Source organism: Camelus bactrianus, chromosome 9 (genome assembly GCF_048773025.1).
Source record: "Camelus bactrianus isolate YW-2024 breed Bactrian camel chromosome 9, ASM4877302v1, whole genome shotgun sequence".
Lineage (NCBI taxonomy): Eukaryota > Metazoa > Chordata > Mammalia > Artiodactyla > Camelidae > Camelus > Camelus bactrianus.
The window spans coordinates 8,443,743-8,451,714 of record NC_133547.1 but is presented as its reverse complement, the minus strand read 5'-3'; the positions used below and the strand labels follow the sequence as shown (position 1 = coordinate 8,451,714).

At 43.6% G+C, this 7,972-nt stretch overlaps 1 long non-coding RNA gene across 1 annotated transcript; it reads left to right on the top strand.

Annotated features, from left to right (window-relative positions):
- Nucleotides 1-849: 849 nt before the first annotated feature.
- Nucleotides 850-6,798, top strand: LOC141578581 (uncharacterized). The gene is made up of 3 exons (XR_012508991.1): nt 850-1,648; nt 3,631-3,765; nt 5,749-6,798. It is a non-coding gene; the product is annotated as an uncharacterized LOC141578581 (long non-coding RNA).
- Nucleotides 6,799-7,972: the final 1,174 nt, after the last annotated feature.

Genomic DNA, 7,972 nt, shown 5'->3' with positions numbered 1-7,972 from the left:
AGGGACACATTCACGAGTCCAACAGCCATCAATACAAGTAAAAAGTAGTGCCCGGAACTCCGGGGGTGGATAAATTGGGACCTACACCATGCTGTGGGAGAGGGGTCTGTCCTGTTTGAGGTTGTGCCTCTGGAATCTGGAACGAGGCCCTGCTTATAGCAGGTGCTCAGTAAACACTTTTTTGGCTAAAAATGCAACTGAATGCACTACCTCCCCATTTCCACAATCCCATTCAGGGTCCCAGGCTCCTTATACTATTAATTTATTCAATCCTCCCAACAACAAGCCTTTAAGGGAAGGTACTATTATTTGTTCCATTTTACAGATGAGGCAACTAAGGCACATAAAGAACAAATTAACTAGCTTTGGGCCACATAGCTAATAAGTGGCAAACCCAGAATTCAACGAACTCAGACAGCGGGGCTCCAGGGCTCCCACAGAGCTGCTCTTGCTAAACTGTCCTTCGAAAAGTTGCAGCATATACACTTCTTTTTTCCATCACATACACTTTTTAAAACTTTTTTTAATATTGAAGTATAGTTAATTAACAATGTTGTGTTAGTTTCTGTTGTACAGCATAGTGATTCAGTCATATATATTTAGATAAATAGTAATATATTTATTCTTTTCATTTTCTTTGTTTTTTTTTCAAATAATAACCATCCTAGCGAGTGTTGTGGTATCTCATTGTTTTGATTTACATTTCCCTAATAACTAACGATGTTGAGCATCTTTTTATATGCTTGTTTCCATTTGCATACCTTCTTTGGAGAAATGTCTCTTCCAGTCCTTCCCCATTTTGAATTGCTGTTGTTACGTTGTATATAGTTAAATATTTAAATGTTATCCATCAAACTGACATGCTGTTAAATAAAAAGTATGGCGCAGTCTCCTACCTTGATACATGTACCTTCTTACAGAACTAGATCTGTCCACTGATATATGAATGGATAAACAAAGTGCGGTATTGCCATACAATAGAGTATCATTCAGCCTCGGAATGGAATGAAGTTCTGACACGTGCTACCAGATCCGTGAGCCTTGAGGACATCGTTGTATGATTCCATGTATATTAAGTAATCCACACTAGGTAAAGCTGTAGAGACATAAAATTGATTAGTTGTTGCCAAGGATTGGCGGGGGAGAGGGGTGGCTCTTTCCTGAGTGCCGGATTTCCTTTTGGGGGAGTGGTGAAAAGTCTTGGAACTAGAGGTGATGGTGGCACAACACGGTGAAGGTAGTAGATGCCACTTATGCACACTTTGAAATGATTAATTTTACATGACAAAAATTGCACTTCGGTAAAATTTTTTTTTTTTAATGACTGTTTTTGGCTCAGATGATTAGAATGACCATGCATCCATTCACTATGACGGGGAAGCCTGAGGGAGAAACGAGGTGGGAGGGCAGGAATTCCATTTGGGGAGGTCTTAAATTTGATAGCCTAGCAGGCGTCCAGAGTTAAGACACTCAGGCTCGGAGTTCAGGGCAGTGATGGGACTTGGATATAAATTTAGAAGTCATTGGCACATGGGAAGTATTTTAAGCCAAGGGGCAGGATGAGATCATCTAAAGAGAGGGTGTGGAGAAAGGAGAGGTGGCCCCCGGGTGGATGGCTGTCAGGCAGAAGGAAAGGAATCAAGAAAAGGTACTGTGCGGGGGAGGGTACAGGTCAGCGGTAAAGCGCGTGCTTAGCACGCGCGAGGTTCTGGGTTCGATTCCCCCAGTACCTCCATTAAATAATCAATAAATAAACCTAATTACCTCCCCCCCAAAACAGGAGAAAAGAACGCACATGAGGGGAGGCAGCAAGAGACTGTGTGTTTGAATACCAAGAGATTAGAATTAGACCAAACTCCCTTTCTATGAAACGATACGCTGAAATCCTCAAGATGTATTGCTTACACGATACAGCAAAGTGTGTGATACTGTTTTTTTAAAAAAAAAGGCAAAGAGGGTGTTTTTAGGAAGTGAACTCTGACATATTTAGGGGTAAAGAAACACGATGGGTGCAAGCCTCAAACGGTTAAAAAAAATGTATACAGAGAAAGGATAGGGGCTGGGGTGTGTCAGCTTCCTAGGGCTGACAGACCAAAGTGCCACAAACTGGGTGGCTCAAAACAACAAAAATGTATTCTCTCCCAGGTCTGGAGGCCAGAGGCCTGAAAGCAATAGGGCCACACTGCCTCTGTAGCCTCTAGAGGAAGCCACCAGTGCCTCTTCCTAGCTTCTGGTGGTTTGCTGACAAGCCTCGGCTCTCCTTGGCTTGTAGCCCCACAACTCCCATTTCGGCCGCTGTCATCACGTGGCTCATCTCTGTGCCTCTGTCTTCATTCACGTGGCTGTCTTCTTACAGGACACAAGGCCCATGGGATTACAGAGCTACCCTACTCCAGTAGGACCTCATCTCAACTGATTACATCTGCAAAGACCCTATTTCCAAATACATTCACTTTCTGAGCTCCTGGGGGATTAGAACTTCGACGTATCTATTTTGCAGGAAGGGACATAACTCATAACAGAGGGAGGAAGGGAGGAGCTGGGGAGAAAGAGAGAATGATGACATATACATGGCAGAATGCTACAGAAATACTGGAGCTCTTGGTCCTAGTCCTGAAACTCAGCTGTAAGTTTTAAATTCTTTTAAAATTAATTTATTTTTAGAGGAGGTACTGGGGATCGAACACGGGACCTTGTGCATGCTGAACATGTGCTTCACAACTTGAGCTGTATCCTCCCCCTGAAATTATTTCTAAATAAGAAGTTAACAGCGCAGGGTTAGGGGGGAGCTTCAGGGAAGTGGCAATAGTCAGATGATGGTGAAGAAGTGGCTGTTCTGTTGGCTTTACAAGTTAGACACCTGGCTACCTTGGCAAGGGTTGCTCCTGTTTGAGAGGTGGGGACAGAAATCAGACCCTGAAAGAGTGAGCAGAAGGTGTGTCCATTGAGACTTCAAGAATGGTGGCTCTTTTTTTCTTAATTAATTATTTTTTTAAAATTGAAGTATATTTTTATTATTTTAATTTTTATTTAATTATTCATTATTTATTAATTTTATTGGTTATATTTTTTAAAAATTGAGGTATATAATTGTGTGTGATTTGGTTATACATATATATATATTCTTTTTCATTATAGGTTATTACAAGACATTGACTATAGTTCCCTGTGCTACACAGTAGGACCTTGTTGTTTATCTGTTTTATACACAGTAGTTTGTATCTGCTAATCCCCAAATCCTAATTTATCCCTCCCCCCCTTCCCCTTGGGTAACCATGAATTTATTTTCTATGTCTGTAAGTCTCTTCCTGTTTCATAAATAAGTTCATTTGTGTCCTTATGTACTTGTATAGCACTTCCCTGCCAGACTCTGTTCTAAGCACTTTGCAGATATAATTCATTTTATTTGCATAACAATCCTCTGAGGCTGATACTATTATGATTTCATCCCCATCTTATGGATGAGAACACTGAGGCCCTGAGAGAGGGAGCGCCTTCCTCAAGGTCACGCAGAAGGGAAGAGTCAAGGCTTCCTAAAGGTGGGGAGTCCGCCTGCAGAATCCACACTCAGAACTCTACCGGGCAATACCTCTCTGCGCTCACTGCCTGTCTCGCCTCTGTTCTTAATAGAGGAAGTTGCCAGATCAGCAGCTGGGGATTCGGGCTGGGCGGAAGCCCTTGGCGGTTTGAGGAGACAGGAGACTCACCAGCCGCAGCCTTGGAGAAGAAAACTTACTAGAAAAACAGGAGAGTTATGCATTTGAGGTTTGTGGTACTGGGCTTTCTGTGAAATCCGGGAGGCTGGCAAGTTTGAATTTTCCCGGCGTCGTGGCAGGGTATGGCTTTTGCCCGAGGAGAAGTGGCGCCCCTTCTCTAGTCCCCAGCCCACCTGCAAATACTACGTGCACTCTACGCCCTGGAATCTGGCGCCATCTGACCCCGTGGGTCCTTCCAACCCGCCACCTGGTGCAGTATGAGCAAAAATCCTGAACAGAGCATGTCCCCAGGCTGAGGGGGAGGGGGACGGAATGGCCTGGAAGAGTGTTCAGAAACCAGGGTCCAAAGGAAACAAGTTCCATTCCAGGAGCGGGAGCTCAGTGGCAGGGGCGGGGGAGCTGTGGGGATGGAGGGGCCGCGGCGCCCAGAATTTGGAGGCCTTCCAAGGCGGCACGGGAAGTATCGCTTTGAGCCCCCAGAGAAAGGCGGGCCTGTGGCGGGTCCCCTCTTGCCAGTAAGGATAGAGGAAGGCGGAGGTGGGGGGTGGGGGCGGGCTGGAGTCAGCCAGACGCCAGTGGTTAATTTCTCAGCGCTGTTGTTAATTTTCTGGATGTAACTTTAGGAACGGGGATGGGCTGAATAATGCCCCCCAAAGACACAATCCTGGGAACGTGTTGTCTCCCGTGGCAAAAGGAACTTCACAGATGTGATCAAGTTAAGGATCTTGAGATGGGGAGTGACCTAGATTATCCAGGTGTGCCCAAAGGAATCTAAAAGATTCTTATGAAGAAAAGAGGGAGGCAGAGGGGTCAGAGTCAGAGAGGGAGGGAGGCAGAGTTTGGAGTGATGCAAGAAAGGGCCTTGAGCCAAGGGATACGGAGGCCTCTAGACGTTGGAAAAGGCAGGGAAAAGGATTCGCCCCGGGAGCCTCCAGAAGGAGCACAGCCCTGCTGACCTATTTAGACTTCTAACCTCCAGAACTGAAGACAATAAATGTGTGTGGTTTTAAGCCACTAAGTTTGTAGTTCGTTACCATAGCAGAAACGTGGTAGACCAAGTTTCTTCCTCTTCCTGGACCTCAATTTCTCAATCTGGATACTGGGGAGAACTGAATCCTCACAGCACGGAAATGAGAGTTTGATGCATGGATACATTGGAAGGGCTTAGGGTGGTGCTGGAAACCAGTAAGTGCACAATAAACATTAGCTCTCTTTATCCAACTAATATTTACTGGGGGAAAAAAAGCTGGCTATACTTCAATTTTAAAAATCAATTGGAAAAAATATTTATTGAGCATCTTCTAGGTTCCAGGTACTGTTCTAAGTGCTGGAGAAGCAGCATGAATGAGAGCAAAACACCCCAGCCCTTGAGGAGCTTCCATTCTAGAGAAGGAGAAAAACAAAAGAAATGAGTAAACTCTCTAGGAGGTCAGATGGTGGTAACTGCTATGTAGTAAACAAATCAAGAAGGGAGAACTGACAGAGCTAGGGGACTGGGTTAGGAAGACCTGATGGACAAAGGGGCATTTCAGTAGAGACTTGAAGGAGGCAGGGGAGCAAGTCCTATGGAAATCAGGGAAGAACCTTAGCAGAAGGACTTAGCAAGTGCAAAGGTCCTGGGGCAGGAGCCTGCCTGGAGTTTTCAACAAAAAAGCAAGGAAGCCAGTGTGGCTGGCCAGGTGAGAAGGAGGGGGAAATGAGGTCAGAGAGATGACGGGTGGAGGAAGGGCAGATTGTCTGAAGTTTTGGGGCCACAGCAAGGACTGTGAGGGGGTGAGGCAGGAGTCATGGGAGGGCTTTGAGCTGAGGAGAGACAAATCCTGACTTTTAGACAGTTCCCTCTGACTGCTGAGTGGGGAACACATTGCGGGGAATAAGAGTGAAGCTGTGAGCCTGGCGAGGATATACTCATAGGAATAATAATAGGGTTTGTTGGAGCAATAAATGAGCCTGTGTTTGTAGAACAGCTGCCCCTCACGTATGTTAGATACTAATTATTACTGTTGTCATTGTTATTTCTCCCTTGTTACAGAAGATTCCAGAGTCACAGCTTACCACGGATGGCCTCCCAGGCTGTAAACCCCACACCTCAGGGAGAGGAATTATCCTCACCGCCACCGCCACCCATAGGACTTTCTCTTTCCTCCTTCTCTCAAATTCTTCCTTATTCATGACACGGAACTCCAGTGGTTACTATGGTAACCCAACCACCATTCGCAGCCCCCTTCTTCACTACCCACCTCTGCTTCTGAGGCTTAAAGCCAGGGACTCATTTTCCCAGCATCCTTTACTACTAGTCACAGTCATGTTTGGTGACCCTGGAGTGTTCTCCACAGTCATAGCCCAGGAGGCCTTGAGCCTGATCACTGGGGATACACAGTCAGTAGGTGTGGCCAAGCAATTTCCAGGCTTTTGAGTGCCCCTCCGTGTGACACCATCCATCCCATAATGATCAGGGAGGGCAGCAGGATGGCCACTGGTTGAGGGGTTGGATTTTATTGTGATTCCCCATGATTCTGATCTTTTAGAATTAACAGGTACACTAGCATCCATAACACTAGATAAAAGAACCCTGAAGAACTGCATGTAATATTTAGTAATTTCATTGCATTTAAGCCATGCGTTACTCAAGAAAAATTATTAGAAATTAAAAGCAGAAACCATAAGCAAAACAAAATGACAACCTATGGGAATGAGAGAGAATACTTGCAAAAGATGAAACTGACAAAGTCTTGATCTCAGGAATATATAAGCAGCTCATACAACTTAATAAGAAAAAAACAAGCAACCCAATCCAAAAATGGGCAGGAGACCTAAAAAAGCAATTCTCCAATGAAGACATACGAATGATCAATAGGCACATGAAAAAATGCTCAATATCACTAATTATCAGAGAAATGCAAATCAAAACTACAATAAGGTAAAACCTCACACCAGTCAGAATGGCCATCATTCAAAAAGTCCACAAACAATAAATGCTGGAGAGGCTGTGGAGAAAAGGGAACCCTCCTACACTGCTGGTGGGAATGCAGTTTGGTGCAGCCGCTGTGGAAAACAGTATGGAGATTATACTCAAAAGACTAGGAACAGACTTACCATATGACCCAGTAATCCCACTCCTGGGCTTATATCCAGAAGGAACCCTACTTCAAAAAGACACCTGCACCCAAATGTTCATAGCAGCACTATTTACAATAGCCAAGACATGGAAACAGCCTAAATGTCCATCGACAGATGACTGGATAAAGAAGATGTGGCATATTTATAAAATGGAATTTACTCAGCCATAAAAAACGACAACAGAACGCTATTTTCAACAACATGGATGTCCCTGGAGAATGTCATTCTAAGTGAAGTAAGCCAGAAAGAAAATGAAAAATACCATATGAGATCACTCATATGTGGAATCTAAAAAAAAAAAAAGAAAGAAAAAGACAAATGAACATAAATACAAAACAGAAACAGACTCATAGACATAGGATAGAAACTTGTGGTTGCCAGAGGGGAGGAGGGTGGGAAGGGAAAGACTGGGAGTTTGAAATTTGTAGATACTGACAGGTATATATACAATAGATAAACAAGACTATACTGTACAGCACAGGGAAATATATACAAGATCTTGTGGTAGCTCACGGTGAAAAAGAATACGACACTGAATATACGTATGTTCATGCAGAACTGAAAAATTGTGCTCTACACTGGAATTTGACACGACATTGTAAAGTGACTATAACTCAATAAAATAAAAATTTTTTAAAAAGAGAAATTAAAAGCAGAATGTCAAGTTTGCTGCTTCAAAATCTGAAGTAAATATTCTCAAATCAACCATAACATCCATGATAAATCGTCTTTGATCCAGACATACAAATTATGAAAGAGAAGTAGAGAACTTTGTTTTTCATTTTGGATCTCAATGCAGAGAATTTAATTCATCAACCTCCTTTTGTGACTTACTCTCGTCACTGGCTTGCTTTTACTTACTTATTTATACTATTTTGTTGTTAACAGGGGTACTAGGGATTGACCCCAAGACCTCCTGCATGCTAAGCACACGCTCTACCACTGGGCTATACCCAGGACCCCGCACACTTTTGTTTCTGTTTACGTATGCACTTTATCTGTTTAGTCTATAATAAACACACTTGAATCTATTACTAAACTTGTAAGACACTGATGATGCCTTACAATAACTAATTGTAGCCAACTGTTAAAATAATGGCATCATGCTTCCCTATGTCCACACACCCCTTTGCAAC